General features: G+C 43.7%; 1 protein-coding gene across 8 annotated transcripts in view; it reads right to left on the bottom strand.

The window, feature by feature from the left end:
* Positions 1 to 26273, bottom strand: part of MTUS2 (microtubule associated scaffold protein 2) — a 502826-nt gene that overhangs the window by 469504 nt on the left and 7049 nt on the right. For all 8 annotated transcript variants that reach the window (XR_012158528.1, XM_073340921.1, XM_073340900.1 and 5 more), the window contains exon 2: positions 11483 to 11555. The gene's annotated coding sequence lies outside the window, so the exon portion shown is untranslated. The remainder of the gene's footprint in view (positions 1 to 11482; positions 11556 to 26273) is intronic.

Raw genomic sequence — 26273 nt, 5'->3', positions numbered from 1 at the left:
CCACTGAAGGATCAACCAGAATGGTAGGATAACTAGGAGAGGATGGATTCATGAAAGCCAAGGGAGTGTAAGATTTCAAAAAGCCTGGTATGATTTAGAACTTGTTGGGAATTTTCTGATTACATGTTTTTGATGGAAAGTGCCATTTCTACTACATGTAACTGGGGGGGGAGGGGAAGGGGGATTCTGATTTTACTGAATTTTTTCATTTTCCATTCGGAAAAGCAAAGCAAAATTTCATTGAGTAAGTTCAATACAGATCAAAATATTTCTTTTTGTTGAATGGAAGCAAAACTTCGTTACAAGTCAACATTAAACTGCATCTACTTATGCTTCTGCAGTGTTTCATGGGAGCTATAGTTTGGGTTTTTCATTCCCTCATTTGCTTCTCTGCGGAAGGCTCTCGGCCTGGACTACATCTTTCATGATGCACTGCAGCCTTCCCTTTAACCAAATGATGTGGTGCATCATGGGAGATGTAGTCCAGCCAAGGAACCTGGCCCATAGGCAGATGCAACTGAAAGCTGAACACTCTCACAACATTGTTTCAATTTGATTCAGCACACTAAAACACAACATTTCAGTTCAGGATTGTCAAAGTGTTCCAATCAAAAATGTCAAAACAGAAGTCTGGCATTTCAAAATAGGATTTTTTTGGAAATGTTCATTCCATAAAAATGTTGATAGGTTGAGTTTTTGCCCCACTTCAGTATGAAAATAATAAAGCATTGGAATTTCCTGTGGATGGAAATCCTGATTTTTGCTCAGCTCTAGAATGCTTAATTGTATCAAAAGCAGAAAAGTGAAGGAGGATGAGAAGGTGTCTTGAGATCTCACCATGCAGAGGTCATTAAGGATCTTAGTGAGAATAAGTTCAGTGGAGTAAAGATGGCAGAAATCAGACCAGTTGGAGTTGGAGGAGAACCTGAAACAGCAATTGTAGGCAGTACACTTGAGCAGAGATGAAGGGAAGACAGGATATAGGGTGCTAGCTGACAAGGCACGTGGGGTTAAGAGAATGGGTTGTTTTAGGAAGGGAGAGGCCAGAGAATGTTTTTATTGTGAGTGGGAGGAACTGGAGTCTATATAAAAATATAAAGCAAATATACTTCATGTACAGGAACTCTGAGTTTGGGTTTTTGGACTACCCACTCTCCTCCTTCCCCAACTCTCCCAGAAGACTACAGTACAGTAAAATCTCCCTCTAGCTCTGTATGTTACTACTTAGCAGAGCAATCCCTTTCATATCCTTCAAAGTTTCATCTTATTCATTGAACATTATCAGTGATCCCCAGAGTTCTAATTTATATCCTATTACAGTAGTACAGGGGAATTAAATTAACAGATGCCAAGCCAGTTGCCCAAGAAGTTTTACCAAAGAAGTCTTTGAAATTTAGTATGAGTGAACATGTATGCAAAGGGAAAAAAATAGTGATATTAAGATTTCTTTTAAAAGCTGTAGCAGGTTCACAAATTCATGTATTCCACTTTAGTTTGGCAGTAGCTTACGTCCCTAAATACAAAGTTTTTTTATTCTTCTTGTGAGTGAAAAATGGTAAAATGTACATTTTAAAGCAAGTTATGCACCTAAATTCAAGTTTCCCCCTATTCATAAAATCTTAAACACAGATGAAAAATATCCCTCAACTTCCAACTGTGTTTCTCATGAGAGTACAGGTCTCAAAAAGAAAGGATCTCAGTTTAGCTCTGATCTTATCTCATATTCAAAATGGGAACATCTTAATTTTTTTAATGCCAACAGGCACTCTTGCTCCAAGCAGAAACTTAATTTGAAATTTTGAGTTTTTCTTTTTATCATACAATTTAGACTATTGATATTTACAGGAACAGATTGCTGAGCAATATGAAAGACCACTAGTGAAGTAAGAATGCTACTGTAACTCAAAAGACTGGAGGATAAACTAGAAGTTCCCTACATTTGTTTTTGAAAACATCATATGCCCATGGAGAACTCCCACTATATTCCCTGGATTATTAAATGCACTTAATCAAGAACAATAATGCAATAAATCCATCCCTTGGAAACAAAAGTGAAATATTGATGACGATGGGACCTTCACTGATGCACTGGCCAGTGAGCTGGCCCACGGGCTTACATTAGTGGGGAAACCGAGGCAGAAACTGGGTCTGATGCCAGGTATGGGGTGATCCTTTCACAATATACTTGAGTTTCACTTTGTGTTTTAGGTTCCAATGAATTTTCAAAACAAATCCGATACTGAATTGTTTTAATTTCTTTGTGTGTCAAAAGCACACAAAACTGTGGGTGCACCCACACTAGGGGGAAAAAAAGTGGTGGTGGGATTTAACCACATGTTATCTGACACTCACATGGCTTCAGTGCGAAACCCCACAGCTAAGAACCCACTGTTCCCCAAACTAATTCACTGAGAGAGTCTAAGTGACTTTACCTCATCCTCATTCCCCCTTCCTGTACAGATCAGAAGGAAAGGCAACGCATATCACAAGAATCCAGTCACACTGCTTTATATTACGGAGTTCAGGCTTACGTTGAAGATTAATACAGAGCATATGTAACAGATATAACAGGCCAGGACAGACTAAATAGAAAGGACAAGACAATAGAAGTGAGCCACTAAAGAAGATATTTTTTAATAAAATTACAATTTACACTAGAAGTCAGGAAATCCCATTAAGAGAGGCATTTATGATAATAAATGCTTCAGTGGCTGCCACTATTAACATCATTATAAGAGTTAATTATCTCTATATATCATATTCACTGAAGGTTTTGTTATCTCTAAAACATGGCCCTATCCATGAAGTTGAGGTCCAGATCCAAAATTCCTCAAGAGCTGAGCAGCCACCCTCTGAGCGTACACCTACACAGCAACTAGACATCTGCGGCTGGCCCATGCTAGCCGACTCAGGCTCAGGTTGTGGGGCTGTTTCATTGCTGTGTTGGCTTCCAGGCTTGGGTTGGAGCCCAGACTCTAGGACCCTGCAAGGTGGGAGAGTCCCAGATCTTGGGCTCCAGCCCAAGCCCAGAAGTCTACACAGCAATGAAACAGCCCCACGAGTCCAAGTGAGCTGGCACAGGCTAGCTGCGGGTTTTTCTTTGCTGTGAAGACATACCCAGTGTGTCAGTAACAACCATCATTAATGTAATTTCAGCAACATTCTTGTTCTCCAAAGGGAAGTGTAAATTACCCCCCACCCCTTTTCAAGAGAGTCACTCTCCTGGATGATCTGTAGAATAGTTTTGTCAGAAGCTCCAGAAGAGGCCACAAGTATTTCTCTGACATTCAGAGGAAAGGTTGTTGCAGCTTTTCTTGATTTGAGCAGACGCAGCCTTTGAACTATCCTTTTGATCTCTGCTTCACTGTAGCACAGTAAGCTATTGATATTTACAAAGTTAATTTCCAGAACAATATGAAGAATAGAAGAATGGCCATACTAAATCAGACCAATGGTCCATCCACTCCAGTATCCTGTTCTTCAACAGTCACTGGAGCCAGTTACTTCAGAAGGAATGAGGGAAGAAGATGGAGAGAAATTGACAGGTGTGTGAGGAGCTTCAGGGAAGGAAAAAGCTGCCCTGACTGAAAACATGGCCACAGCCTATGCCGAAATGCTGAGAGGGGAAAGAGGGAATAAGGGGAAAGTCTGATATATATTTAGGCCTAGGAGAATTTGATTTTTAGAATTTCAGAAGATATCAAATGTTCATTTCAGCATTTTTTCAATTTTTAATTAATGTAAATTTTCACAGTTGAGCAAAATTATGGGTTTTAAGCACTTTTTGTTTTTATTAATATAAAATGTTCACAATTGCAGGAAATTATGGATGGGGGTCAGACAGCAGGGTTATTCACAGACATTGATTTCAAAAAGTTCAAGCTTTAGAGCAGTTAAAACAAATTGTCAACATCACATGTCAAAATATACAAAGTAAATATCCTGATATCAAACTCAAATAAGTCCTCAGGGAGCATTTTTCTTACTTTGCCTAGCTGTAATTTTCAATTTTTATTAATGGAAATATTTTTTCAGTTTGTGTATGTACAGTGAAATCAATGCTTACTGACATTTACTATAATCTAATCCTTGCAAGCCTATATATACATACCTATACACACAGATTACAAATTAGACAGATTTCAATAATCAAACAATATAAATATATAATAACTGGAGTCTACTTTTCTGAATGGGTTTCATTTTACAATGCAGATAAAAGAAATGCTGTGTTTTGTTTTAGCTGAGACACAAATCATGCTAACATCTTGAGGCGGCATATTCACCATCAAATGCTTCCTGACATCTCATTTGTCTATTTTACCATAAAATTGACTTTTGCATGATTAATTACGAAAAATAAACCTAAAATGCTTTTATGCATCTTTACTTCACAGCCAAGATCAAACTGTTTTGCAATCCAAAAAGGTGCTACCAATAAATTAACATGCCCAAAGATCTTTTGCAAGTAACTTTGCATTGGTGGGCTTATCTAGGAGTTTATGAAGCTATGCCTTCTATTATGTCATTGCAAGCTCACGGTATCTGGTCACATCCAGTCTACACTCCTCATTTTATATCATAATAGCGTATAAAAGCTTGTGAGTGGATCAGCTCATCACCAGCACCAACTCGTGGCTGGAGGTGGCTTGGCAGCTGTCTCTCTCTGCTGGGGTCTGCTGTCACTGGTTGCTCAACCTCTACAGTGGCCTGTCTCTTCCTGTGACTTGGCCCTCTGGCCAGGTCCATAGGTGTGGGAACTAGAGGTGTGGGGGTGCTGTAGCACCCCCAGGTTTTGCACAGGGCCCTGGCTGCCAGCCCCAGCCTCAGCCCCCTTACCCCTTTCCGGGTCCCCCGCTCCCGGAGACATGGCCCTGCTCCCAGCCCCAGCTCGGGGGGGGGGAGGTTAGGGGGCACGGACGGGGTAAGGGGGCTGGCTTTCAGCACCGCCACTATTAAAAAAAGTGTTCCAGTGGTACTGGCCAGGTCATTTCAAAATCTCTTCCCTTCCGGGGTAGTTTGTAAACAAAAAGCAAGGGGAGCTTACACAATACACCCAAGTTAGTAAGACAGCAAGGAATGATTCCCCCTCAGGGTGAATCAGGATCAGGCCCTCCCTTCCCTCAGGCAGTGGTTGTCAAGAAAGCTCCTGCCTTTCCTCGGCCCTTTCCTTAGGAATTGAGGGTTGGAGATTTGTTCCCTTCCCTCGTCTGCCCACCAGTGAGCTGTTTTGCTCCCTTTTCTACTCCTGGGGGAATTCTGTGCCAAAAAATTAAAAATTCTGTGCACAACATTTTAAAATTCTGCAAAATTCTGCATATTTTAGTTGTCAAAATCACACAATATAATCATGCCAGTTTCAATTATTTTGGTAATTTATTTCAAAATACCTGCCAGCAAGTATGTCTGTAACAATACAGACAACAAAAAAAAGACTACGGAATTTTTTTTTTTTTAGGACAGATAGATTCCTTATGAGGCATATTAATACAGAACACTGAGTAATAATTAGTTCAAACTACTATACAGAACTGTATTTCCTGCACCCCTCAGAAGCAGTGCTAAGGCATGGGAGAGTCAGGGGTAAGAGAGGAGCTGAGTGAGAGGGAAGTAATTGCTGGGAAGTAACCTGGGAGTGAACCTGGGGGGTTGTTGGGTGTGGGTGGGAGAAGTATGGAACAGGGGTTTGGGGGGGGGGGAGGAGGGTTTGTTAAGGAGTTGGGGAGCCTCTCCCATGCAGACCCTGGCTGACCTCTAGCCTCTCCCATTCAGTCAGGCACATCTGCCCCTGTCCCCATGTGTCCCTGCACACGCCCCACCTCAGCATCCCCTACCCATGTGTCCATGTACCCTCATTCAGCCACCCTTCCTTCCCCCATTCACATGTGTCACTGCACTGCCGCTCAGCCCCCCTCCACCCCTGTCCCCCATCCCCATGTGTCCCTGAACCCCACTCCTATTCATCCCCCACCCAAATCTGTCCCCCCGACTAGCCTTTCTCAACCCCAGTTTGTGACACACACCCCAACTGCCCCATGCTGTCCTGCCTGCTGTTCTAGCACCACAAAAGGCATAATTGCAGCACCTCTCTGGCAGAATGTATTTTCTGTGGAGAAAAAAAATTCTGTAGAGGACATGAATTCTGCGTGTGCACAGTGGAGCAGAATTCCCTCAGGAGTACTTTTAATTCCTCCTCCAGCCTGTGCATGCCTCACAGGTGTGATGGGGCAAAGCTGACTGAGCCCAGAGCAGCTCCTTAATCCCTTGCTGTCCAGTGTGGGGTTTGTACATCCCATCACAGAGCTCTAGTCAAGAACCACGACCCCATTGTGCTAGGTGCTATACAAACACAGAAAAAAGATAGTCCTTGACCCAAAGAGTTTACAAATCTGCTACTGCTCTGTAGAAGCTAAAATCTATCTATTTGCCATACCCTAGAAACAGCACAATCATTCACCTTGTGCATGTAAAACAGGGAAGATGGCTATTCCTATCCTGATCCCTCCAAACTGCCATAGAAGGCCACTCTCTAATTCCTCTGCACAAAGAGATGAGAGGCACTCAGATACTACAGTGATGAGTATGGAATAAAAACCTTGATAGTGTGATTGTGGCTCAGGCATTCACATGTGGCGACCTGGACCAAATTAATTTTCTTTATTCACAGCTCCCTATAATCACTTACCATGACTAGACTATGCCAGGGGACACAGCACCAGTAGCAGTCAGGATCCAGGTGAAAGAGAGAAAGGGACACAGCACATTGACAAGTCACATCAGACATGCCTTAACTTGTTTCAAAGAGTGTGGGAAGTTACCTTTGATGATCTGGGCCCTAGAAATTATTTAGGTGCTTAACTCTCATTCATTCAATGGGAAGTATGCACCTAAATATCTTTGAGGATCTAAGCCTAGGTGACTGCTGCTTTTCACTCTTTGGGTATTTTTTATTAGTAATTTGGATTACTAGTAGAAGGATCTTCTCCAATTGTTTTAAGTCTCTTTTGCACAACCTACTGCTGGAAAGAGATATCAACTTTTGACCCTGGCTATTGTCCTTTCTGTCTCAAGGACCAGCTGCTGTAGAAAGTTATCTCCAAAGCCAACACACAAAGAGACCTCCACTTCATGAAATGTACATTCTCTGTTCTCAACTACAGCTGTATGGCAGCACAGTAATGACCTCAGACTTGCGAAAGGCCATATGGACTCAGAAGTCTGCAGAATCAAGCTCTCAATGGCTAGCAACAGCACTCCAATGTCAAAAAGTATAAAATGTGATTGTATACTATGGAGCTAACTATAATGACATTTTCACCAATATGGCCAGGACTGTTTGAATAACTTCCTTAGTTTTTAAAAAGGTCAAGCCAAACCTATTTCTTTAGAAATTTGCTAACTACAATGACTGTATCACTCTGAAGTAGGAAGGTAACTGTATGGATATAAATATACTTAGACTTCAGTAAGGCATTTGACTAAGGACTGGTCTACCCTGGGAACTTACATCAGCATAGCTTCGTCTCTCAGGAAAAATCCACATCTTGAGAGACGTAGTTATGACAAGCTAACCCCTGTAACGAAAGGGCGAGGTCAGTGAAAGAATTCCAATCTAGCAATGGCCTCTCAGTGAGGTGGATTACCTGTGCTGATGGGAGAACCCCTAGCCTTGATATAGGTAGTGCCTACACTGAAACACTACAGCTGTAGCACTGTGGCTTTTAAGTGTAGACATACCCTTAGTTTCATGTGACATTCTGATTAAAAAACTGTACTATGCCAAATCAGTGGAGCCCATATTAAATGAATTGAAAACTGGGTTAACTGATAGACTGCAAAAAGTCATTGTAAATGAGTAATCGACATTCATTTACTTCTAACAGTAGACAGCTCTTTAAACTAGCGGGGGGGGAAGGAATAGTGTGATGAAAAAAGGAACAGTGGTTGGAAGCTGAAGAAAGAAAATTCAGACTAGAAATAAGGAGCAATTTTCATTCTCTCTCTCTCTTTTTTTTTTTTTTTTTTTTTTTTTTAAACAGCCAGATTGTTAACAATTGGAACAACTAACCTAGGGACCTGGTGGACTCGCCATCATTTGAAGTCTTGATTTAAAGATCAGATATCTTTCTAAAAAATATGCTATGGCTCAAACAGAAGTGAAGGGCTCCATGCAGAAATTATTGGGTGAGTTCCTTTGACATACATTATGCAGGAGGTCAGACTGGATGATAACAATGTTCCCTTTTAGCCTTAAAAACCTATGAATCCAGGATATAAAGACCCAGACATTATTAATCCCTTTGGTATTTAATGCAATAAATTTAATCATGATTAATCCATCTGACATATCGATGGTGCTGTAAGTACTTCAGTAGGATTTCTACTGTAATCCAGCATTAATTAACAGGATGACTCTGTAAAGTGTTATCAGATTGCTTGCTGGAGTATCTGCTTTTAATTGCAACAGTAGCAAAAAGCCATTCATCTTTGACTCATTCTACCAGCTAATTATACAAAGGTACAGGAACAATATTAAACATTTGACCCAAATCCTTGTATGCAAGCACTATGATGACCTATTACTTTAAAAAAAAAAAAAAGACTGTTATAATCCCATCATATTTCTTTGGTGATGTTTCAAGTTACTTCCTATTATATGCAGTTGTGTCAGTCATGTATTGTAACAAAATTCAATTGTTAAAACAAGGTCATATTTCTTTAAACCATTGACAAGAAAAAAATCCTGGTTTTGATACACAGACTTCTTGAATTATGCTGTTGTCCAAATAGGACTCACTCGGGCTCTGGGAAATACAAAGGGACCTGTTACCCTGCCACACAATTCTCTAAGATCCATACAGAAAAATAAGTGCCACTTTATTCCTTCATATACGCACTTTGGTCCTGTTCCCCTTGAAACAATACATTTTAGGAGATCAATAACTCAGTCTCCTAAATGAAATGTCCACTTTTCTAGATTTGCAGAAAGCATTCATATTCTGAGGCACTGCCTGATATCTGTTGCTCTATTTGACCTCTATTAATTTTGCAATTTTCTTCTTAAAAAACTCACTGAAGTATTCAAAGGGTTTTCACACGCTGAATATTCCTGAAAATCTCATTACATGTAGCAAATTCATTTAAAAGATTCCTCAGACTTTTTCAGCTGGTACTCTTTGGTCGAAGAATCATCCTCTTGGTTTAATCATTCTGAGAGGAATCAAACTTCAGATTCAGCTTTTCAAATGCCATACTTTAAATACCACCAACAGATTAATTCATAAAAATGGAACCAAATGCATTAAATTAATGAAACCATTTGATGCCTGTTAACAGTGAAACTTAGAGGACTTTATTAATGAGCGGGAACATCTTAATTATGGCATTTAGAAGGGGACAACTGGAGAAACTAATCCCTCGCCTGTTTATATTTTCTTATCTCCTTTAAGCATGGTTATACAAAAATTAAAAACATATAAAGTTAATAGAGCAGTGCTATCTACCGTAGTCCTGCTATGGACCGCATCATTTTCAGCCAAACACTGAAGATTATTGAAGCAAACTGGGAAAGACAAGGACATTTATACAAAAGGAAGTGTATTTCACGTGCACTTTTTTCTGTTTTCCCCTCCCTATTGCAGTTAAGTGCATCTTCCCTTTGGCTCTGAAGCAAAGTCATAATCATGGGCCAAATTCCAGGTCCAATCCATAGCAAGCTCCCATTCCCATGCAGTATCAGGCCATTTTCTCAGATATACACGTGCAAGTCTAACTGAAGACCTTCTCTTCACACAAAAGTTGTACTGCTTTAACTATACTGGTATAGATAAAATTGTAGAACCCCTCCCCACACCAGTGTGGATGCAGTTATACAAGTACAAATGTTTATACCGGTATAGCTTATTCCTATACGGGAAGGGGAACAGGCTATAGCAGTGTAACTACATCCACAGTAGGGGTACTACTGGTATAACCATTTCAGGAAAAATAATCGTACCGCAAACTGACTTACACCAGTACAAAAACTGTGTAAGCCACACCAAAAATCAGCTGGAACTGCAGGTTACAATTTCACTCATACGATTTTGAGATCAGAGTATGGCCACCTCTCCCCCACAACATCAAAAAACCATTACCACCATGGTTATGTGACTGTCCCACAAATGGCTTTAATACTCCACTAGAGAATTGTGACAGGGTGTACCAGGCCCTTTAAGGCCCCCGGCTGGAGGCCTCATGGTCCTACCAAACCTCACCCCAGAAAAAGAACAGTGAAGGTGGGTCCTCTCTGATTGCCTAGAGAGACTGCAGGGAAGCAGCCAATCAGAGTGCAGAGGGCTCAGTTAAAAGGAGCTGCAGGGGCTGAGCAGATCAGTTGCTGGCTGGGACCAGAAGGGCAAGGAAGGCTGTGTGACTCTCCAGGTGAGGCAGCCTCAGCAAGACCCTGCTCAAGCAGAGAACAGACAGAGAACTTCAACCCTGAGGTAATGGTGAAGAGGAAGGGGCTACATGGGAAGTGATTCAGGCAATAGCAGCGGCAACTGAGTTAAAGGAAGCAGCATGTGGCTGCTATTTGTAGAGTCCCTGGGTTGGGACCCAGAGTAGTGGGTGGGCCTGGCCCCTTCTGCCCTGCAAGCCACTGACAGGGTAGCCAAAGCCCCAAGGAGGGAACAAGTTTCATTTAGAATACCAACCATAAGGTTGTCCCAACTGTTTGTTGAACTCTGTTACCCCCACCCCCAGAAGGGGACAATGTGAGAGGTGACCTGGCTGGAGGCCTGAGTAAGTGAGAACTGCAGAGGACAAAGAGTCTCCATGAAGAAAGCCCTGGGGATGCTGCTCTATAATAGGGCAGGGGTAGTCTTAGAGCTAGCACAGCTGGGGCTGACAACTGAGCCCAAAGACAGCTGCAGACATAACCAAGGGCACAGGGACAGGCTCTGTTGGATCTTTTACCCTGGAAGGGGTTCCTTCATATGTTTAGAATATGTGTGACTTAGCTGGAGGGCTGAGCCATTGAAGACCCACTTGACGAGTTAACTGCCAACAGGGGGCACCAGGAGCGAAGAGTGAGCGCACAGGTTCACTCACCCCCAGCAGAAGACACTCATGAGAGGTGAGTGCACTCTGTTACAAGAATCAAACCAGAAGAGAAACTAGGTAGTGAAGGAGCAAAGCTTGGTTTAGACATGAATATCGTATTTACTATCAATATAGTATAACTGCTAGACACATTAAGAAATATTGTGAACATTTATTTCTATTTATGCTTGACAGTTTCTACTGGTATAAAAGTCTCTCTTTTAATTATGCTTTCAAGTCACCTCTTTCAACTACTGTACTGTTTACAAGAATTGTTGAAAGGTTCCCCATTCTTCCCCACCATGAATAACAGTACAAAAATGAAAGATACTGTTCTTAAAATGTCTTTAGATTCAAATGTAATCATAGAATCAATCAACAACACAGAAAACAAACTCACCCAGAACGCTGGAAAACAAGTTTTACTGCCATTGGTGACAATTTGCCCAAGAAGACAATCCAATGCTGGAAACCTTTTTAAAAAGGACAAAAGAGGCTTTAGAATCAAACAAATGGGTTCTCAAGAGTACACGCATGCTGCATCCTATTTTGTTTTGTAAACATCTTGCTTAAGATTAAACCTGTCAAAAAAATCTTTACTTCTGATTGTGCTTATTTCTCAGTTTCCTGCAACTAGTTCACAGATAAATTGGTCCATGTTTTGTTGGGTTTTTTAAAACACTGGGAGGTACAGGCCCTTGTGAACCAAGAACTCCAAATGTTCACACTGTTTCTCTATCAGCACTGCTTAAAACAATCTTCACAGGCAATTAATAAACTAGCTATGTCTTTGGGTACTATCACTTAAGAGTACATCAGTTGAACTGGGGGGAAGATGAGCTCTGTGTAAGCTTGTCTCTTTCACAAAGATGTTGGGTCCAATAAAAGATATTTCCTCACCCACCTTGTCTCTCAGGTTTCTTTGGGGAATATTTTATTTCAGAGGGACAGTTGTTTGGATTTGGATGATTTTTCAAGTGTCAGGCTAACACCTGTCCCTTTGTCACATTTTGTTGGGGTGGGGGGAAGGGCACTCATTCATGGCAAGGGCCTCTGGTGACTAAATACAAAGCATAAGAATGGCCATACTGGGTCAGATGAATGGTCCATGTTTTCAGACAGTGGCTGGTGCCAGATGCTTCAGAGGCACAGGACAATTATCGAGTGATCCATCCCCCTGTTGTCGAATCCCAACTTCTAGAAGCAAGGGGTTTAAGGGCACCCACAGCATGGAGTTGTATCCCTGACCATCTGGGTTAACAGACCCTGACTTGTCCTGCATGAATTTATCTAATTCTTTTTTGACCCAGTTATACTTTTGCTCTTCTTGTCTCCTGGCAACGAGTTTCACAGGCTGACTGGAGATTTGTAAAGCACTTCCTCATGTATGTTTTAAACTTGCTGCCTATTCATTTCATTGGGTGACCCCTGGTTCATGTGGTATGTGAGGGTGTAAATAACAGTTCCCTATTCTCTTTCTCCACACCATTCATGATTTTACAGACCTCTACCGCATCCTGCCTCAGTTATCGCTTTTCCAAGCTGAACAGGCCCAGTCTTTTAAAACTCCCCATATATGGAAGCTGATCTATACCATTAATAATTTTTCTTGCTCTTCTCTGTACTTTTTCCAATTTTAATATCTTTTTTGAGACGGGATGACCAGCTCTGCACACAGTATTCAGGGTGTGGGTATACCATGGATATATAGTGGCATTATGATATTTTGTCTTATCTATCACTTTCCTAATGGTTCCTAAACATTTGTTAGCTTTGACTGCCACTGCACATTGAGCAGATGTTGTCAGAACTCCAAGATCTCCTTCTTGAGTGGTAACAGCTAATTTAGACCCTATCATTTTGTATGTATAGTTGGGATTACATTTTTCCAATGTGCATTACTTTGCATTTATCAACATTGAATTTCATCTGCCAGTTTCATGTCCAGTCACTGCAGCAGGAAGCACCTTCCATGATGGCAGCTGATCTTTGGGTTCCCATCCCCAACACAGATATTTTCTAGCCACTTGTAGCAGAAGAGTCTGAAGCATGGGCTTAGCACCTGCGGGCCTTGCACCAGGCCCATGCTTCAGGCTCTCTCTACTATACCACTCGAGCTCAGTGCTAGAGGAGACTCCATAGGCCCCACCAGAGAAATTGGAGAAAGTAGGCAGGGAGGAGTAAATGTAACTAGGAAAGGGAGAGCACACAAGGCCAGCTAGGGAAGTAAGCAGAAGGAAAAGAATTCAGGAAGAAAGGAGAACAGAGTGCTAAAGAAATGGGGTGACAATAATTGGGGAAGGAAGATGAGGAGCTGTAAAGGGAAAGCAGAGAAGGGGGCAGAAAACAGTGGGGGGAAAAGCCATCCTTTCAGGTGAATGCTAGATTTTAGGGAGAAGACAGGTGAAATGTGGAAGAGCAGGAAAGAAAACTGAAACAAACCAGAACATTCAAAGGAAGCTGGGGAACACTCAGCAGTGAAAAGAGAAGCAAGAAATAAAGTAGGAGTTGGACAAAGGAGAGGCCTACACAGACCAGGGTCAAACTTCACACAGGAGACTGGGGAGAGAATCATAGAAAGAAAATATCAGTGTCCTGAGTTTTGTGGGGGAGGAAGAACAGCAAAGGCTAATACCCCTGCTACTGAGCTGATTCAGAGGGGAAGAAATTCCTGGGATGAGGGACTTTGATAGGTCCTGCCAGTAAGCTGCTTGAGGCTGGAGACCACTTCCATGTAGAAGGTTCTGGAAAACTGCACACCAGGTAACCTCTGCTGGGTCATTATATAAAACTAATAGATTAGGGTTCTTGTCACTCCACCAGCTGCTGTCTTCCCTCTTTTGAAAAAGACTTTCTCCTTGTTATCTGGTAGTGACATAAAGAGAAGCAGTCCCCTCCAAGACTCTCAGTCACCACCCATTCTCTACTGACTTGCCTCAGTCTGCCATCTTACAGGTACTTTTTCCTAGCATGCCTTGGTGGTGGAAATGGACTGGCCCTTTAAATTTGGCAAAAACATAGGCAAAAACATACATGCTGCGCCTTTAAAGCAACAATTTTGAGACTGGTGGCTGCACAGGCGCTGACTTCTGGTTTTGCCAGTGGGTGCTCCACTCCACCCCTTGCGGGCACCGGGTGAGGCCTTGGGAGGAAGCGGCCGAGTGAGGGTGGGGCCTTGGTGCAGAGGTGGAGTCTTGGGAGTGGGGGAAGAGTGGGGGTGGGATCTCAGAGCGCAGAGTGGGGGGAAAAGGGGAGGGAGCTGGTCTGGGCACTGCGGCCCACAAAAGATTGATCTGGCCCTGTGTGTGCTAAACAGCCCCTAATTTTTTTTCAGTGGGTGCTTGAGCCCAAGAGCACTCATGGAGTTGGCCCACATGGGTGGCTGTGTATCTCGCCTCCTTCTGATAAGTAGTTTCAACCCATGTTGTGTATTTTTCCTTCTATTTCAGTACATGCCCTGTTGTTGTAGGACTGATCGAAATTATATTTTTCGAGCCTGTTGAAGTTATGCATTTAGTTACACACAAACATTGTGACAAGGAGAGCTAATATGGCTCCTGGCCCAGCAGCCTCACAGGAAAGATTATTTTTCCCCCCTTTCCTCCCATTTATTTTCTAAGTTTAGAATACACCAACTGGACAGTGAAGGCAGGTGCTGTCTCAGAATTTACCATTTCTCTTCCCTTCATGTGGTATTAAAATATATTTCTGCATGTACATAGTTGTGATGTGTGTTTGAATCAGGAGTTAAAAATGGAGGATAGGTCACTTATAAAAATGAGCCCCTCCAATGGAAAGGGTTACATCAGAGGCACAACTAATGCCCCATAGCTATAGTTTTGGCTCTGAGAACAATTAATTTGGATTAGCGCCTGAGGATTTGAGATTTTAACCGTACATGTTAACACTAAGACAATACATACACAAAAAAGATAAATACCATAGTGTGTCTTATTCACTCATTTCTCCCCTGTAGGCTATAGTCACCTTTTGTAGTAAAATCCACCCAAACACTACAGATAAAAATCCTGTCCTGACTTAAGTCTGGGGCAAAATTTCCATTGATTTCAGTTAGGCCTGGATTTCACCTTGTGTGAGTTAGCTCAAGAGTCCAAATATGGACTATTATTTTCCACCTTCCATTCCCCATCACAAGATATTGTGGGAAGTATATTTTTTTTCAAATAACTGCATTAGTTGTATTTTCTGCCTCATTAACTAATCTATCCATTTCTTCACTGCTTTAATTAGATGGGTCTCTTTATACAGTTACCTCCAATCCCTCCCTCAAACCATCCCAGTAGGGATTTTTTGGTATAGTTCTTTTAAAAAAACAAAAAAACACACACCTTTGTTTTAAAAGCAAAATTAGAGATTTACTCCTTTCAGCTAATAGATTTATACTCAAAGTCAAAGTTTAAACGGCGTGGGTCCAGAAAACATATTGGCAGATTAGATATTATGCAGGAGAAAATTCCAACACAGTGTGGACAGAAAAGGAAAGACACTAAAGTCAACACACTTCTTCCCGCCCCCTCATGTCTGAGCCCACTGCTCCTATGCTTACATCCATGATACAAACTCGGGCAGTGTTTGCTTTCTAGCATTTAGGCTTCATCTTACAAGGGCTTACTAAACAGTATTATTTAGCTGTCAGCCATTTTCAGCTGCTGTTTATATTAAGGGAAACATCCTAAGATCCAAATCTCAAAATTATCCCCATTCACTGTCTCCTTTCTGTTCTTTTGGGCTCTGACCCATATCATTATGCTTTGTTCTAGACTAGCAGCCTCTGTCAGCGGGTTAAGGAGATAAAGATTCACAGTATAAAGACGAGGGGTGGGGTGGGGAGTGTTTTGATACTACAATAATGGGCACTAACAAAATATCTACTATAGCTAGAGCACTGACTGAAAACTACAGCAAAGAGTGTTCTAAAAAGAGCAAAGTAGGTTTGTGCTTAGGACCTGTAGGTTAGTGTGCCTAGACTAGAGAGTACCAGTAATGGTAGGGTCCAGTGGTTAGAGCACTAGTCTTGGACTTGGGTGCAATTCTTTGCTCTAATATATGCTTAGTCTCTCTAGTCATAGGCCCTCCCAACATTAGAGGAGTGTTGTGAGGATAACTACATTAAAGATTGGTGCTCACATTGTGCTAATGGGGGCCATGTAAAAATACCTTAGATAGGATTATGCAGCCCTCAAACAGTATCAACCAAAAAAGCCCACTGTTACCAAATGCATTTTGTATGTTAAACCAGTAGCAAGAAAAGAACTCATTCTGCCTAGTTCATTGAGCGACAAATACTTCTTAAAATCCGATGCATCCGATGAAGTGAGCTGTAGCTCACGAAAGCTCATGCTCAAATAAATTGGTTAGTCTCTAAGGTGCCACAAGTACTCCTTTTCTTTTTGCGAATACAGACTAACGCGGCTGTTACTCTGAAACACTTCTTAAACAAACAAACAAAAAAAAAACAGTTAGATGGTTTTGTGGCATCAGTGTAGCAGATTGTGGAGAACACATGAAAAACTCTGGTTGGTACACAAAGAGAATACAAACAGCTGTGCTCTGGTATTTGCTGTGCACAAATAAGTACAAGATTCAGAAAACAAAATTAAAAAGGCAAGAACTAAAATAAAACTCAGGTTGGATCCTTCAGTCCTTATTTAAGGAAACTCATAACCCAGTTCTGCCCTGGCTTATAGTCCATGAAACAACACTGATTTCAATAGCTTTGCACAAAGAGTAAATCAGGGCTACACTTGGCCTATTGGCTTCAATAGGAATTTCACCTGAGTAATAAACTCTAAGAAAAAGCAAGTTATAGGCTACATGGTAAATTATATTTTAAAAAGATGCTAAATTGGTATTTAGTCTTTAAATAATCTCTCCACATTTCACTCCCTAGCAGGTATCAGACACCAAAACAAATCCCACCCCCCACCCCAACCACCTTTGTGCAGTTTTCATTTTGCCTTATGCTCACACAGGGCCAAACCCTGCAGGGCATCCTCAGTATCCTGTTCTCCCCTCCAATAAGGCTCCTCTCTGCCTGCCTAACTGTGCAGAACCCACTGGGGAGGAAGACAACTCCCTGCATGGTAGGATCCCCCGCCACCTGAGCTCAGAGTCAGACTCACACCCAAATTTCTCACTGGAGCTTGGGAGCAGCAACCCTTTGCATTATACTTCCCTACATACAATATGGAGACGCGGTCAGGAATAAATGACACTCCAAGCAGCATTAACTCCTGCCTTGTTGTCTCTGAACAAGTGCATGGGGAAGCAGCCAATGACATCATGGCAAACAGCCATGTTACCATGGTGGAGTAGGTGGCAGAGGCAGCTATCTAGAGCCATGGTTCTCAAAGCCGGTCCTCTGCTTGTTCAGGGAAAGCCCCTGGCGGGCTGGGCCTGTTTGTTTACCTGCCGCGTCCGCAGGTTCGGCCGATCACGGCTCCCACTGGCCGCGGTTCGCCGCTCCAGGCCAATAGGGGCTGCAGGAAAGGCAGCCAGCACATCCCTCGGCCCTCACCGCTTCCCACAGCCCCCATTGGCCTGGAGCGGCGAACCACGGCCAGTGGGAGCCACGATCGGCCAAACCTGCAGACGCGGCAGATAAACAAATCAGCCCGGCCCGCCTGGGGCTTTCCCTGAACAAGCGGCGGACTGGCTTTGAGAACCACTGCACTACAGTCCCTCTTCTAGCAGAAAGGGACTATAAACCCATCAGACCTGTCTGGCAGGGACTCTCCTGCAGTGTAGCAACTCTGCTCCATATTATCCCTGCAGCCTCAGCATAGGGGGTGTGGCTATGACATCTCTTCTCTCTAGTGCTATTCCTAGTTGTGGGAACAGTTGCTGGAGGTCATAGGCAGCCAGGCAAAGATTAGTGCCGCTTCCATTTGTTATGTAATAGACATATTGCTTGTGGAGTCAAAATAGAGACATTGCTATTGTATAAGAGGAACAAACAGTGCAGATTTTCTGTGAGTTGATGTTTAAAAAAACTGTGCATTTAAAAATTGTTCTGGGTTCATTAGACTAACGTTATAGTTTCAGTCTGATAGGTTTTACCTTAAGGCTGCTCTAATTTATGCTGGAGATGACCCAGCAATAGAACTGGAGATTCATAGAGGTGGGATTAAGCCACCTTTGCCCCACATGCACTTGGGTCCTGCTCCGAGTGCAATTTTGGGCTTTTAGGCTTCTCTTTCTCCAGCATTAGTATCACAGTCTCTTGAAATCAAGAGAGTCAATTTACATGAGTAAAGGCTACAGAATTGGGCCATAAACTCTGCTGTGTCATCTAATAGCCTGTAAACTTGCACTGTTCTCATTTCATATAATAGGACTTTGATCAATGAGAGTTGTAAGATGAAGCCTGCATCATTTTCAGTTACATTTCTTTTCCAGTTAGACTAAACAAAACAATTAGACTGTACACAGGATCTTATGCTTCCATGCATGCAAACACAGCTCATCTAAGAAATAACACTTAAGAGCCACCATTGTTTAGGACCAGGCTATATACAGATCAGCATGTACATACTATGTTAATTGATGATTACGGCTATGTTTTAGTCATGGGTATTTAGTAAGTCATGGACAGGTCACTGGCAGTAAACAAAAATTCATGGGCTGTGACCTGTCCATAACTTGTACTATATACCCTGACTAAAACTTTAGGGGGTGGGGGCCTGGAGGACACCACAGGTGCTGGGGCAGGAGGTGGCATGTGGCCTGGTACCCCTGCTGGTGCGTGGGGGGCAGTTGGCAGGGCTGGCAGGCTCCCTACTTGGCCCCACACCTCCCCAGAAGCAGCAACATCCCCCTCCCTCAGCTCTTCGGCAGAAGTGTGGCCAGGCAGCTCTGCACTCTGCCTCTGCCCTGAGTGCTGGATCCGCAGCTCTCATTGGCCAGGAACTGCAGACAATGGGAGCTGAGGGGGTGGTGCCTGCAGGTGGAGGCAGCATGCAGAACGCCTGGCCACGCCTCCCCCCAGGAGCAAAGGGATGTTGCTGCTTCCAGGGAACTCCCCTCTCCCCCGCAGGTACGTGCCACCCAGAGCCCTCACCCTCTCATGTGCCCCAGCCCGGAGCCCCCAACCCAAACTGCTGCTGCTGCTGGCGGGGCATGCACAGAGGCCCAAGACTGCCCCAGCAGTGGCTGGTGTGGCTAGCCCCAGGGCCACACCAGCTGCTCAGGCAGTCCTTGGGTCAGCTGCACCGGCTACTGCAGAAGTCATGGAGGTCCCACAGTCACAGAATCTGTGGCTTTCATGACAAACTCGCAGCCTTATCCATGATCTGTAAATATCTAGGACAGATAGGTGCAATTGTCTCACTTCTTCACAGAGGGAAGAGTCCTGTTAAGTCATCTTGTCCAGCATGCTGCCAAAGTAAGGTTGTTTCCTTCTAGTATATTTTGCAGTTTTGTCCAGTCTAATTTTTAGATATTTGCTCTACAGTTTGCAAACTAGGATTAAAAACCCTTGATTTAAATGTACTTTGAAGTTCAAACCCAAAGGCAGCATCCATCTGAGAAGCATCAACCAAGGAAAGCATGGATTAAAGTTCATGTAGCAGCTTTGCATATTTCCATAACAGACATGTCCTTTAGCAGGGCCATAGATACAGAGTATGAGCTCATAGAATGAGGAATGATCTTGGGATAAAATCAGTGGCACTGGAACTGGGGGTCTCCCCCTCCCACTTTTTTGAAAGAGGTGGGGAGAAGGTGTGGGGTGGGAAACACCCCCAGGGCTGAAGGAAGCCAATGCCTGTGTCTCTATACATCCTCAGTACAGGACATGAAGATGTGTAGGGAGCTGTCATAAAAATAAAGGGAAGGCTAACCACCTTTAAATCCCTCCTGGCCAGAGGAAAAACCCTTTCTCCTGTAAAGGGTTAAGAAGCTAGGGTAACCTCGCTGGCACCTGACCAAAATGACCAATGAGGAGACAAGATACTTTAAAAGCTGGAGGGGGGGAGAAACAAAGGTTCTCTCTGTCTGTGTGCTGCTTTTGGGACCAGAGCAGGAATGCAGGTCAGAACTCCTGTGAAGGGCTAATAAGCAATCTAGTTAGATATGCGTTAGAGTCTGTTTTGTTTAAATGGCTGAGAAAATAAGTTGTGCTGAATGGAATGTATATTCCTGTGTTTGTCTTTTTGTAACTTAAGGTTTTGCCTAGAGGGATTCTTGATGTTTTGAATCTGATTACCCTGTAAGGTATTTACCATCCTGATTTTACAGAGGTGATTTTTTTACTTCAGTTAAAATTCTTCTTTTAAGAATCTGAATGCTTTTTCATTGTTCTTAAGATCCAAGGGTTTGGGTCTGTGTTCACCTATGCAAATTGGTGAGGATTTTTATCAAGCCTTCCCCAGGAAAGGGGGTGTAGGGTTTGGGAGGATTTTGCGGGGGAAAGATGTTTCCAAACGGGCTCTTTCACTGTTATATATTTGTTAGATGCTTGGTGGTGGCAGCAATAAAGTCCAGGGGCAAATGGTAAAATAGTTTGTACCTTGGGTAAGTGTTAACCTAAGCTGGTGAAAATAAGCTTAGGGGGTTTTTCATGCAGGTCCCAACATCTGTACCCTAGAGTTCAGAGTGGGGAAGGAATGTTGACATGGTGGCAGAGCAGGGGGATTAACCTGAAATCATTTTGAGATCAATTTGAGATTTTTTTTTAACCAGAAGCACAGATTTTTTTAAAAGGAATTTTTTTTTCCTTTGGGCTGCTGGAAAGCAGGTTTTAAGTTGAAAGCAGTTAGGTTTTTTTGTCTCTGCTTGGGGACCTTGTCTTGTCTTTTGTGAGCTGAGGTTCTCTACCTAAAGGCAGGTTAGTTAACCTCCTGCAGGGAAATTCTCAACCTTCACAGACCTGAAATTGTTTTTTTACCGAAGAGCAACTAGAGGGGTTTTCTGTCTATTTGCCTGGAGACAAAGGTGTTAGGTTTGTGGGGTTTTTTGTTTTGTTAAGGATTTTTCTGTAGGCTGACAATCACTATCAGAGAACATAGGTATCCGGTTACAGCACAACCTATTTTTGTTTTGACAAGCCAAATTGTTTGTTTGTTTTTTAGTTCTAACTCTCGGGTGTAAAGTTAGTTAAAAACAGAGAGGCAAACATGACCGAAACCAAGGAAACAGCCAAAGAGGCTGCCCACAGGAGAGCTATGGAGGCAAAGGAAAAAGAAATGGCGGAAAAGGAAAAAGAGAAGAAGCATGTACTGGAGATGGAGAAGGCAAAGGCTGAGTGGAATCTACTGGATAACCCTAACCATCCTTCCCCAACAATCCACAAATGGGAGCGACTATGACCCCAGTATGATGAATCCAGTGATATTGCTGAATATTTTCTCACCTTTGAGAGGATTGCACTCTCTATAAAATTCCTGAAGCTCATAAGATGACCACATTGGTCGCAAAATTAACTGGAAGAGCTCTGGACATATTCAATAAGATGCCTATTGATGAGGCTTGACTATAATAAGTTCAAGGATTTGGTTTTAAAGCAATTTCAAATTACATCTGAAACGTACAGAATAAAATTTCGAATGCTTGAGAGGGCCTGGACTAAGTAATGTGGCTTATCTGAACCAGATGAAGGATCTGTTAGATAAATGGGTCCAAGGAAGGGGTGTCACTAGCTTTGACAGAATGTGTGATTTGATAGCTCAGGAGCAATTCCTGAATATGTCCAAGGAGGAAATAAACAGTGTTTATGGGATAAGGAAATGGACTCAGCAGAAAGTCTTTCTTCTGATGCTGATCGATACGAGCAGTCCCAGACTGCCCTCTAGAGATGTGGGGCAAGCCTGAACAAAACGGGTAGATGGAGGAGAGAGGAACAACCCTGGTCGCAGTTGGAGCGGATACCAGAAGGGACACCCTCAGACCACACCCTACTACCGGGGGCAGCCCAAGGCCCCAGCTACACACCAAGGAATACTCCAGACACCTTATCGTCCTGCCACACCATTCTCCAGCAACCCACCTCACCCCAGTGACCTATCAGCTGGACGATGTTTTAAATGTAACGAGCCAGGGCATGTAAAGGCCAACGACCCCCAGAACCTCAACAGATTACAGTTCATTGCACCGGAATCACACCAGAGGTCCTCAGGCCCAGATACCTACCAGATACCCTTGGAGCGGAGGGAAACTGAGTGTGGGTGGGAAGAAGGTCACTGCATGGAGGGACACCGGAGCACAAGTGTCTGCTATCCATGCTTCCTTAGTGGACCCCAATTTAATCGGCCCAGAGATCCAAATGACAATTCAACCCTTCAAGTCCAACTCTTTCAATTTGCCTACAGCCAAGTTGCCTGTCCAGTACAAGGGCTGGTCAGGAACGTGGACTTTTGCAGTCTATGATGATTATCCCATCCCCATGCTATTGGGGGAAGACTTGGCCAATCATATGAAGCTAGCCAAGAGGGTGGGAATGGTCATCCGCAGCCAGGCTAAGCAAGCCGTCCTGCCTAGCTCTGTTCTGGAAACTACCAGGACCCGGTCAGAGGTGATGGACCCGAACCCCAGGCCAACGACTGCAACAGCAGTAGTGGATCCAGTTCCAGAGACCCAGACAGAGCCAGTCCCAGAACCGGAACCGGCAGCAGCTGATAACCCTACACAAGAGGCTCAGCCGGAGCCTGAACCCCAACATAGTGCACCAGCGGAGAGCGGTTCACAGTCAGCTGAAACAGCCCCATCTCCTACATCGCTTCCAGAGGGACCAAGCCTAGGTCCAAAATCCAATGAGGAACTGAGGTCTCCAGCATCAAGGGAACAGTTCCAGATCGAACAGGAAGCAGATGAAAGCCTCCAGAGAGCTAGGACAGTGGTACGGAGCAACCCACTGCCTCTCAGCTCTTCTAATTGATCCAGGTTTGGTGTAGAAAGAGGACTTTTATACAAGGAAACTTTCTGGTGGACACCAGGAAGACTGGCATCCTCAGAGACAGTTGGTAGTTCCAACTAAGTACCGGGCCAAGCTCTTGAGCTTGGCCCACGATCATCCTAGTGGCCATGCTAGGGTGAACAGGACCAAAGACAGTTTGGGGAGGTCATTCCACTGGGAGGAGATGGGCAAGGATGTTTCTACCTATGTGTGGTCTTGTGAGGTGTGCCAAAGAGTGGGAAAACCCCAAGACCAGGTCAGAGCCCCTCTCCAGCCACTCCCCATCATTGAAGTTCCACTTCAGCAAGTAGCTGTGGATATTCTGGGTCCTTTTCCAAAAAAAGGAACCCAGAGGAGAGCAGTACATACTGACTTTCATGGATTTTGCAAGCTGATGGCCAGAAGCAGTAGCTCTAAGCAACACCAGGGCTAAAAGTGTGTGCCAGGCACTAGCAGACTTTTTGCCAGGGTAGCTTGGCCCTCAGACATCCTCACAGATGCAGGAACTCATTTCCTGGCAGGAACTATGGAAAGCCTTTGGGAAGCTCATGGGGTGAATCACTTGGTTGCCACCCCTTATCAAACAAATGGCCTGGTGGAGAAATGTAATGGGACTTTGGGAGCCATGATATGTAAATTCGTAAATGAGCACTCCAATGATTGGGACCTAGTGTTGCAGCAGTTGCTTTTTGCCTACAGAGCTGTACCACATCCCAGTTTAGGGTTTTCGCCATTTGAACTTGTATATGGCCACGAGGTTAAGGGGCCATTACAGTTGGTGAAGCAGCAATGGGAGGGGTTTACACTTTCTCCAGGAACTAACATTCTGGACTTTGTAACCAACCTACAAAACACCCTCCGAACCTCTTTAGCCCTTGCTAAAGAAAACCTGCAGGATGCTCAAAAAGAGCAAAAAGCCTGGTATGATAAACATGCCAGACAGCGTTTCTTCAAAGTAGGGGACCAGGTCATGGTCTTAAAGGTGCTCCAGGCCCATAAAATGGAAGCGTCGTGGGAAGGGCCATTCATGGTCCAGGAGTGCCTGGGAGCTGTTAATTATCTCATAGCTTTCCCCACCTCCAACCGAAAGCCTAAGGTGTACCATATTAATTCTCTAAAGCCCTTTTATTCCAGAGAATTAAAGGTTTGTCAGTTTACAGCCCAGGGAGGAGATGACGCTGAGTGGCCCGAAGGTGTCTACTACGAAGGGAAAAGTGCTGGTGGTGTGGAAGAGGTGAACCTCTCCATGACCCTTGGGCGTATGCAGCGACAGCAGATCCAGGAGCTGTGCACTAGCTACGCGCCAATGTTCTCAGCCACCCCAGGACTGACTGAACGGGCATACCACTCCATTGACACAGGTAATGCTCACCTAATTAAAGTCCAACCTTACCAGGTGTCTCCTCAAGCTAAAACTGCTATAGAATGGGAGATCCAGGATATGCTACAGATAGGGGTAATCCGCCCCTCCTGCAGTGCATGGGCATCTCCAGTGGTTCTAGTTCCCAAACCAGGTGGGGAGATACGTTTTTGCGTGGACTATCGTAAGCTAAATGCTGTAACTCGCCCAGACAACTATCCAATGCCACGCACAAATGAACTATTAGAGAAACTGGGACGGGCCCAGTTCATCTCTACCTTGGACTTAAACTAAGGGGTACTAGCAGGTACCGCTAGATAAATCCGCCAAGGAAAGGTCAGCCTTCATCACATATGTTGGGCTGTATGAATTTAATGTACTCCCTTTCGGGCCGCGGAATGCACCCGCCACCTTCCAAAGACTTGTAGATGGTCTCGTAGCGGGATTAGGAGAATATACAGTCGCCTACCTTTATGATGTGGCCATATTTTCAGATTCCTGGGCAGAACACCTGGAACATCTACAAAAAGTCCTTGAGCGCATAAGGGATGCAGGACTAACTGTTAAGGCTAAGAAGTGTCAAATAGGCCTAAACAGAGTGACTTACCTTGGACACCAGGTGGGTCAAGGAACCATCAGCCCCCTACAGGCCAAAGTGGATGCTATCCAAAAGTGGCCTGTCCCAAAGTCAATGAAACAGGTCCAATCCTTCTTAGGCTTGGCCGGTTATTACAGGCGATTTGTACCGCAATACAGCCAAATCGCCGCCCCACTGACAGACCTAACCAAAAAGAAACAGCCAAATGCCGTTCAGTGGACCGAAGAGTGTCAGAAGGCCTTTAACCAGCTTAAAGCGACACTTATGTCTGACCCTGTACTAAGGGCCCCAGACTTTGACAAACCTTCCTAGTAACTACAGATGCATCCGAGAGTGGTGTGGGAGCAGTTTTAATGCAGGAAGGACTGGATCAAGAATTCCACCCTGTAGTTTGTTTCTCAGCAAGAAGCTGTCTGAGAGGGAAAGCAACTTGTCAGTCAGTGAAAAAGAATGTTACGCCATTGTCTACGCTCTGGAAAAGCTACGCCCATATGTCTGGGGACGGCGTTTCCACCTGCAAACTGACCATGCTGCGCTACAGTGGCTTCATACTGCCACAGGAAATAACAAAAAACTTATTCAGTGGAGTTTAGCTCTCCAAGATTTTGATTTCGACATCCAGCATATCTCAGGAGCTTCTAACAAAGTGGCTGATGCACTCTCCCGTGAAAGTTTCCTAGAATCAACTGGTTAAAATCATCCTTGAGATGTGGAAAATATTGTTAGTCTTTATATACTAGGTAGTATATTTAGAGGTGCATGTGTCTTAACTCTGTTTTCTCCTAGAGCTCCAGGAAGAAATCACAGCCAGCATTTCACCCATCTGTGATTTGGGAGGCGTGTCATAAATATAAAGGGAAGGGTAAACACCTTTAAATCCCTCCTGGCCAGAGGAAAAACCCTTTCTCCTGTAAAGGGTTAAGAAGCTAGGATAACCTTGCTGGTACCTGACCAAAATGACCAATAAGGAGACAAGATACTTTAAAAGGTGGGGGGGGAGAAACAAAGGTTCTCTGTCTGTGTGCTGCTTTTGCCGGGACCAGAACAGGAATGCAGGTCAGAACTCCTGTAAAGAGTTAGTAAGCAATCTCGTTCGATATGCGTTAGATTCTCTTTTGTTATGCTGAATGGAATGTATATTCCTGTGTCTGTCTTTTTGTAACTTAAGGTTTTACCTAGAGGGATTTTTGATGTTTTGAATCTGATTACCCTGTAAGGTATTTACCATCCTGATTTTTACAGAGGTGATTCTTTTACTTCAATTAAAATTCTTCTTTTTAAGAACCTGATTGCTTTCTCATTGTACTTAAGATCCAAGCGTT

This window comes from Lepidochelys kempii, chromosome 1, assembly GCF_965140265.1.
Source record: "Lepidochelys kempii isolate rLepKem1 chromosome 1, rLepKem1.hap2, whole genome shotgun sequence".
Taxonomy (NCBI): Eukaryota; Metazoa; Chordata; order Testudines; family Cheloniidae; genus Lepidochelys; species Lepidochelys kempii.
The sequence above is the reverse complement of the archived record's forward strand: the minus strand, read 5'-3'. Positions and strand labels throughout refer to the sequence as shown.